The 9,463-nt window shown below is 40.7% G+C and overlaps 1 long non-coding RNA gene across 1 annotated transcript in view; it reads left to right on the forward strand.

Annotated features, from left to right (window-relative positions):
• Positions 1-6,306, forward strand: part of LOC138750537 (uncharacterized) — a 43,776-nt gene extending 37,470 nt beyond the window's left edge. The window contains exon 4 of the long non-coding RNA XR_011349380.1: positions 5,613-6,306. This is a non-coding gene — a long non-coding RNA (uncharacterized lncRNA). The remainder of the gene's footprint in view (positions 1-5,612) is intronic.
• The last annotated feature ends 3,157 nt before the right edge of the window (positions 6,307-9,463 follow it).

Consider the following 9,463-nt stretch of genomic DNA (forward strand, 5'->3'; position numbering starts at 1 on the left):
GTGGAAACATGCAAGGGTCACAAGTCCGACTTGTTGGTCAAAAAGGTGCAACTGCTGCATGCCAACCCTCAGTATGCCTATGTAATGTACCCGGACAGCCATGAGGACACAGTCCCCGTCCAGGACCTGGTGCATACTGGAGACCCTGCCCTCTCCCCACCCCTTCAACCTAGGCCCTACCTACACCCATACTCCCCCCATCAGGGACTCGATGCAGGTCAGAGACCCACCCACACCCACCATACCATACACTCCAGACCCTGCTCCAGCTGCTCTGCCAACCATGACCGCCCCCACATACAACCAAGCCCCACCTCCAGTGGAGCCAGCCTTCCCTCCCCAGCCTTTGGACACATGACTGGCAATGGAGACGACCATTATACCTGCGGCAGAACTGCACCGGTCACAGAGGCAAAGGAGGTCACCCAACCGGCTGAGCCTCTAGGACTTTTAACCTGGCAGAGTTTTTCTTTTAAAAGAGGGGGTGAATGTGGTAACTGCCAATGAATAGCTGGCCCATCCCCCCACCGGTGACTCGCTCCCTGGTAACTCCTCCTCTTGTGACCCTGGAATAAAGGTATACCTCCCTCTTTCTGTCCCCAGTCGAGGACTTGAAATCGGGTCAGCTACAAGTCTAAGGTATAATAAAGCCTAATGTTCCTCACTCTTCGGCTTTGGAGTTATTGATAGAGCCTATCACTGACATTATAAACAAGTAATAGGTGAAACAAAGTCTAAATTAGGTGACAAAAATAAAGGAAACATTTTCTCACTGTACTAAAATAAAAATCCCTTTGGTGGTCTGGAAAGGGGCTTGAACTCGGCAAGTGCTGCTGCCCCACCTCTGGTATTCCATGGGTTTGTTATAGGTGGGCCATGTTAAGTAAAGGAATAGTTAAGGCGGTGTGAGGATGATAAAAGGCTGATAACCACTGTATCAGATCATTGCAGCCTTACAATTGCTCAATAATTTATATGTAAACCTATTAGTTGCTTTTAAAAACTGATTAAATAGCAAGACCTTCAATTATGAGGATCACAGAACAGCATTGTCAGATGTAACACAATGCATAAATTGAAATGTGCCAGTTTCAGCATTGTGTTTCCTATTGATTCTTAATTTCTTTAAATCTCACCATGTAGCAAGTAGATGTACTATTTGAAGTCAGTTCCAAAAAGAACAATCCAAAATGCAGGCTACGCTCTTCTACGTACAGGGGAATGCTGGTATTGAGTGAACGGATGCTGCCATGATGCAGGAGTTGTTGGGGGGTGTGGGGGATGGGTTGCGGTGTGGAAATACACTAATGGTTCGTGAATTCTCCCAGGAAGATAGAAAACCTCCATAGCAAATGAAAAACAATGGAATGTTCTTTGTGGTGGAGGTCATGGAGGCTGTAGACTCGCCGATAGTTGCCAGGAGATACTTGAAAGGAGATTAAGGCAGTCAATGCTTAGCTACACTTTGGGAGAGCTGCAGTGGAGGTAAATCCCCAAGCCTGCATCTGCCCTTTGAAAGAAAAGTTGAAGAAGTCTCCTCTCCTTGAGCATTGTGGGTGGGGACATCCCTTCCCCAATGCAGTCATGTGGCAGAATTCAGCAGCTGCAGCTGAGGCTTGGAAACTGAGCGACTGTCACCCAGACATCAGTGAAAAAGCTATGACATTGCATGTGTTGTTGCATTTGGGGAGGATAAACATCTTGAATACAGGTATTAGTATGACTATGGTGAAAACAGGGTTAGTGAAACAAAGAATGATGAGTGAATAAAAATGGTTCTTTTTCAGACCTGTGAAGTTGAATATCTCTGCAGCAAAATGTGTGTTGCTACTCTTTGCATCAGGAAATAAAGTGCTCAGGGAAACAAAAATTCTACTGAGGTGTGAATTTTGCATAAGGTGGTGAGACAACCAGACAAGTGTGCAAAATTGCTGTTCAGGTTTATCTAATTTTCAACTGCACAGCCCAGATCCAAAAAGAAGCCCCAAAAAGTGTTCACAAGATGATGGCTGTAGTGACTACTATCCATAAAAAGCCGCTTGGAAGCTAGGTGGGGCTCTGTTTGTGACGTGTTTCAATTTATTCACCATGAAGTCCAAATGAGTTTTAAATGGTTTATTTATTAACACATCAAAGACTTGTAGCTACTGTTCCCTCTAAGCTACATGCATGTGTGTGCACACACACATTTGGCAATCAGAGCACAAAGGAAATTCATATGTGCACAAAAGGTTAGTTACCTCAAATAATTATCTTGAAACAATTTCGAGTTTACATTTACACATGCATTTAGTGCGCACAGGAAAAAAATAATTGCACAACATAAAAGTTTTGCACACACGACTAAAAACTAAAGGGAACGTGGCTTGTAGTAATCTATAATAACGTAACATTCTATTAATAACAATGATAAAATAATGACTGTTGTAACAATCTTCTTTAACGTTCTATGAAATGTCTATAAATAACGGCAGTATAACGGTCAACAAAACAAAATGTGAGCCTCACTCACCCTCCTTATACAAACCGCCACCCCTGTTGGTGGGCTAATGAACTCAGAGTGTCTTGTACCCAAACCCCTGCACATGTGCCAACCATCCCCACTCTACGAAACCCACCACACATACGCCAACCATCGGACGAGAAAACCACATGCGTGAATGCAACATGGCACAGACGGGTAGTGTCGACCCCAAGAAAGGTAAGTGAAAACCTTTGGCTCCTACAATGGGGGAAAGAAGCGTGTGCAGCTAATTGGATAACTCTATTGAAATGAGAGCACAGGCAGAACGATAGCTGAATGACATTCTTCTAATTGGCAGGATCTCTTCGCATTGTTCATGCTGAATAAAAATCAAAACTTATCCCACAGCTCCACTCTGTGGCTAGGCCTTGAAACTGGATGCAAGTTTTCCAACATCTCAATACCAGGAAAATCCTTTTTGACAAGGCAGTTATCAAAAGATACATCATAGATACATGTACAATCACATTGGAAAGCCCAGCAGCAATTTTGACAAAAATTAGAAATATAAAAGCAAGAACCATAAAGATTATGAGAAAACCCAGTTATCCATGGATGTAATAATTATTCATAATCATTGTAAAAGCCAAAACAATGCTGGCAGACTTTCTATGGGATTTTCCAATATGCTCCAGTATTATCACTAGTGCTATATATCGTATATGTCATCTCTTTATCTCCTACCTCAGTCAGCCATGCAGGACATCAAAATCAGCTTAACAAATTAGTTACTAAGTATCAGATCGTGGGAACGGTGGTCATTAGCTTTCACATTGCAATTTGCAATCATATAGAACATGTTAGTTTCAAAAACATGTCCAAACCATGGCGTTGTTCTCCCTTTATTGCTTCCTGGATTATCTGCATGCTTTCCTATTTGCTTTGTTCTGTTCCCCATTCATTTCCCATATAAGTTTATCCTGATCATTTCTGCATTAACCAGGCCCATAAAATTTAAGTTTTCCTTGTGTTCATTTGTATGCTCTTTTTCTCTGCTGATCCATACCTGAGCTCACCATTTCTATTTCATTTTTTTTAGCCTGTGTCTTTGTTGTTGTGTATCCTCTCCTGTTATCATGTCATCTTTCAGTTCTTGCGTCTCTCATGTTCTGCCCTCCAAAAGTCTACCCTTAATACTCAGCAGTCTCGATTTTCCTACTTTCCATCTACCATCCAGTCTTAGCTTCCCTTAAATAAGGTCGCAGCTAGTCTCTATTCCTCTCCTGGAATTCACCAAGCTCTAGAAGCTCCTTCTCCAATTACCTCTCTTCCCACCTTTAAAACAGAACCTTACAGCCTATCTCTTTGACCATGCCAATCCTCTAATTATTTATCTATTAAGTGGAGTCATGGTGGGAGCAAACTCAGTAATAGCATTTAGGAGGTTTCCAGGTAGACATATGAATATGGAGGGATATCTTCCAAGGGCAAGCAATAAATCCTTAGTTTGATTTGGACATCATGTTTGACACAGACAGTGTGGGTTGAAGGGTTTATTCCCATGCTCTACTAGACCACCTTTGTTGACCTCACCAAAGCCTTCGACACCGTGAGCAGGAAAGGGCTTTGGCAAATACTAGAGCGCATCGGATGTCCCCCAAAGTTCCTCAACATGATTATCCAACTGCACGAAAACCAACAAGGTCGGGTCAGATACAGCAATGAGCTCTCTGAACCCTTCTCCATTAACAATGGCGTGAAGCAAGGCTGTGTTCTCGCACCAACCCTCTTTTCAATCTTCTTCAGCATGATGCTGAACCAAGCCATGAAAGACCCCAACAATGAAGACGCTGTTTACATCCGGTACCGCACGGATGGCAGTCTCTTCAATCTGAGGCGCCTGCAAGCTCACACCAAGACACAAGAGAAACTTGTCCGTGAACTACTCTTTGCAGATGATGCCGCTTTAGTTGCCCATTCAGAGCCAGCTCTTCAGCGCTTGGCGTCCTGCTTTGCGGAAACTGCCAAAATGTTTGGCCTGGAAGTCAGCCTGAAGAAAACTGAGGTCCTCCATCAGCCAGCTCCCCACCATGACTACCAGCCCCCCCACATCTCCATCGGGCACACAAAACTCAAAACGGTCAACCAGTTTACCTATCTCGGCTGCACCATTTCATCAGATGCAAGGATCGACAATGAGATAGACAACAGACTCGCCAAGGCAAATAGCGCCTTTGGAAGACTACACAAAAGAGTCTGGAAAAACAACCAACTGAAAAACCTCACAAAGATAAGCGTATACAGAGCCGTTGTCATACCCACACTCCTGTTCGGCTCCGAATCATGGGTCCTCTACCGGCACCACCTACGGCTCCTAGAACGCTTCCACCAGCGTTGTCTCCGCTCCATCCTCAACATCCATTGGAGCGCTCACACCCCTAACGTCGAGGTACTCGAGATGGCAGAGGTCGACAGCATCGAGTCCACGCTGCTGAAGATCCAGCTGCGCTGGATGGGTCACGTCTCCAGAATGGAGGACCATCGCCTTCCCAAGATCGTATTATATGGCGAGCTCTCCACTGGCCACCGTGACAGAGGTGCACCAAAGAAAAGGTACAAGGACTGCCTAAAGAAATCTCTTGGTGCCTGCCACATTGACCACCGCCAGTGGGCTGATAACGCCTCAAACCGTGCATCTTGGCGCCTCACAGTTTGGCGGGCAGCAGCCTCCTTTGAAGAAGACCGCAGAGCCCACCTCACTGACAAAAGGCAAAGGAGGAAAAACCCAACACCCAACCCCAACCAACCAATTTTCCCTTGCAACCGCTGCAATCGTGTCTGCCTGTCCCGCATCGGACTGGTCAGCCACAAACGAGCCTGCAGCTGACGTGGACTTTTTACCCCCTCCATAAATCTTCGTCCGCGAAGCCAAGCCAAAGAAAGACTAGACCACTGGTTTTGTAATGCAGGAGTTGCAAGTTCATTCCTTCTTGGGGCCTCATTTCTGTGAGGGGTACTGGACAAAGTGGTGACTCTCTGTCTTCCTTATGGTAGATAAATTGAAAGAATTTCATGTATATTACATTCTAAATGTACTACTATGGACAATAATGGAACCTTAATCTTATCTTTTTATCTTGTGTTATAGGAGACTGGAGTCGAGTTGAGAGAGAAAAACAACTTTGCAGGCTAAATGTCTCATCCCATTTAAAAATAACCTGAATAAACATTTTTTAAAAACTGAGGATGCTTGAAAATCGAAACAAAAACAGAAAAATCTTGGAAACCGTTCAGCAGTCCAGGTAACCTCTCTGGAAAGAGAAACAGATGTACCATTTTGGATTTGAGATCTTGCGTAAACATTGAAAATGTTCTGATGAGATGTCTGTGATATTAACGTTGCTTTGTTTTCCATTGATGGTGTCTGATTTTGGGTGAGTACTTGATGTGATAGTCATAGCCTTTTCCTCAAGGTAGGGGCTCCAAAACTGGAGGCCACAGGTTTAAAGTAAGAGGAGAAAGATTGAAAGGGGATCTAAGGGGCAAGTTTATCTCTCAGATTGTGATGGGTTTATAGAAAGTGCTCTCAGATGAAATGGTAGAGGCTCGTCTAATGACAATATTTAATAAAATAGATACATGTATATGGTTCGGAACTTTTTTACAGCGTAACCTGCTACATTTCTGACACATCTACCCTCAGCCTTTCCCTCCCCTTCAGATGAAACAAGAATAAGGTTCTCCTTGTCCTCACCTATCCACCTGACCAGCCTCTGCATCCAAATATAATTTTCCTCAATTTCCATCATGAACAAGGTGATCCCATCACCAGACACATCTTCCTCTCCATACCCCTCTCCATTTTCCATAGAGATCGCTCTCTCGGTGATTCCCTCATCCACTTATTCCCTTCCCACTAATTGCCCCCTCAGTACCTACCCCTGTGACTAGAAGAAGAGCTGCACCTGCACTTATACCTCCTCCATCACCAGTATTTAATTTTTTTTAAAACTTTAATGTAAATTTAGACATACAGCTTGGTAACAGGCCATTTTGGCCCATGAGTCCATGCTGCCAATTTACGCCCAATTAACCTATACTCCTTGTATGTTTTGAATGATGGGAGGAAAATGGCAACCTGGGGCAAAAACCCATGCAGACATGAGGAGAATGCACAAACTCCTTACAGAGAGCGTGGGATTCAAACCCAAATCCCAATCACTGGTGCTGTAAAGGTGTTGCACTAACTGCTACGGCAACCATGTTACCCCAAAACTATTCAGGGCTCCAAGTAATTCTAACAAGTGAAGCAACACATTACTTGTGAATTTGTATGGATCATCTACTGCATCCTCTGATGCAGCCTCTTCTCCGGGGATAGTGGGGACAAAGTGGGACATCTGTTCATTATGCACATTCGCTCTGTTCGATGCAACCAACAGTAATGACCTCCCAATGGTGAGCAACTTCAGTTCTACAATGGACTGCTGCACTAACATATCTGTCTATGGCTTCATATACTGCTAAGTTGAGGCCACACATAAAATGTAGCAGCAACATCTTATATTCTGTTTTGGCAGTCTCCAAACAGACGGCATATTGACCAATTTCTGGTAACCCCTATCCCTGGATTCACCTCCCCCTCCCCCTTCTCTTTTCCATTTCTCTTTCCTTTAGCCCTCTGACTCTTTTCCTTTCCTTCACTTTCTCCTGCCCATCACACACAACTTTCTTCCTCCAGCACCCCACCCTCTTTTCTTCCTCCTATCACAGAACATCTTCCTCAGTCCTCTGCTCCTTCTCACAGCTCCCCACCTCTCCCCACCTTCTTATTTGGTCATTTGCCAATCTTTGGCATACCTGAGAAAAGGCTCAGTCCTCAAAGATCAACTGTCTATTGACTTCATTCTGCTTGAGATCCTCCAGTGCTTTTATATATTATTCTTTGAAACTGGCTATGTTTAAAATTTGATTTGTTTATTGTCTAATGATTCCTCTTGGGGCTTTTTTTTTTCAAATTTTATATAAAAGATAATAAAAACATAACATACAGTATAGAAATAATTTAAAATAAAAGATATTGCATTAATACCCATTGCACCCTCCCACCCCTACAGCCAACTCCCTTAAGAGAAGCAAAAAAAAATATTATATATATATATGTATATAAAAAGAAAATATTATAAATGTTAACAACATTTCAAAGTATATCTAAATGCATATATTTCAAAAACGGAGACTACTTACTAACAAAATAAGAATAATTATCATGTAAATTATAAGTAATTTTTTCCATAACAATACATGCTTTCAATTCATTATGCTAACGTGATACATTAATCTCAGTATCATCTTTCCAAGTACTAGCAACACATTTACGTGCTACTGATAACACCAAACATACAAAAGCAATTTGAATTTTATCCAATCTCATTCCCCTTAATGAATACAAATTTCCCACAAAAAAAATCATTGGATCTAACGGTAATATAAAATCATATAGTTTCTCCAAAATTACTTTAATACCTTGCCAAAGTTATTGAACTTTAACACAAGTCCAAACAGCATGTATAAAATTCCAATACATGAACCACATCTAAAACAAGAATCCAAATTACTAAACCCATTTTTTTAAAACTTTTCCGGGGTCAAATATAATTGATGTAAAAAATTATAATTAACCATTCCATATCTTACATTAGTCAATTTAATTACATTGTCCTGACACATATTCGCCCAATCATCTTTGGGAAAAATAAATACTAAACTACTCTCCCATTAAAGTTCAGGCTATTAGACAAAATGAAGAAATTAGAGGGATGAGGGTTAAGAATGAAGAATATAAAATTAACTTATTTGTGGACGATGTGTTGGTATATTTGACAGAACCAGAATGGTCATTGAAACAATTGCAAGAGTGTTTGCTGAAATTTGGAGAATTATCAGGATATAAAGTTAATTGGGACAAAAGCAAAATTTTACCAGTTGGAGTGGGAGATTATTTTGAATTTAAAACAATTACAAAATTAAGGTGGACAAGTAAAATTAAAGATTTAAGTGTGTTTATGGATACAAATTATCAATCATTATATCAATTAAATTATGTACCTATATTAAGATGGATTAAAGCAGATTTGATTAAGTGGAAAGATCTTCAATTAATTTTGATTGGTCAGGTTAATTGTATTAAAATGAATATTTTTCCTCAAATTCAATATTTATTTCAGTCACTACCTTGTTTACATTCTAAGGGCTTTTTTCAAGATTTGAATATTACAAAATGGCCATCCACAGAATTAACATTCTCGGTCAAAAATAAAGAGATATGTTCTTTAACAGAAGTAACAAACTCTGTTTTTTTCAATAGCATTGCATTGAACCTCCATCTAAACGATGGACGTACTACCTTCGAACTTTCACCAGAAAAAAATAATAATGAATGATCTGATATAACTCTACTTTTATATTCAACTCTTAATACTCTATCTTGTGAATGTGCTGATACCAAAAATAAATCAATTGTAGAAAATGAATCATGTCGTGAAGAATAAAAAGAAAAATCTTTTTCTGTAGGATTAACTTTTCTCCAAATATCCACCAAGTTTGAATCTTTCATTCACGCATTAATTTGTATTGCCATCTTTGATTTCCTTGTACTTTTTGGATTTCTATCCAATAAAGGGTCCAAAAAACAATTAAAATCACCACCAACTAAGACATTTTCATTAGCTTGAGTTAACAATAAAAAAAAACGTCTGAAATAAACCGTTCATCATCTATATTAGGGGCATAAAGATTCAACAAAGTCTAAGATTCAGCAAAAATCTTACAGTTCACTCTTAATACTCTGCCAGCATACCCCTCTGAAGATTCCAATTCAAATGGTAATTTTTTATGAATCAAAATCGCTACTCCTCTTGCCTTAGAATTAAAAGAAGAAAAAACATGACCAATCCAATCTCTTTTCAATTTCAAATGTTCTTTTTCAGTCAAATGTGT

The sequence above is a fragment of the Narcine bancroftii genome, chromosome 1 (assembly GCF_036971445.1).
Source record: "Narcine bancroftii isolate sNarBan1 chromosome 1, sNarBan1.hap1, whole genome shotgun sequence".
Classification (NCBI taxonomy): domain Eukaryota; kingdom Metazoa; phylum Chordata; class Chondrichthyes; order Torpediniformes; family Narcinidae; genus Narcine; species Narcine bancroftii.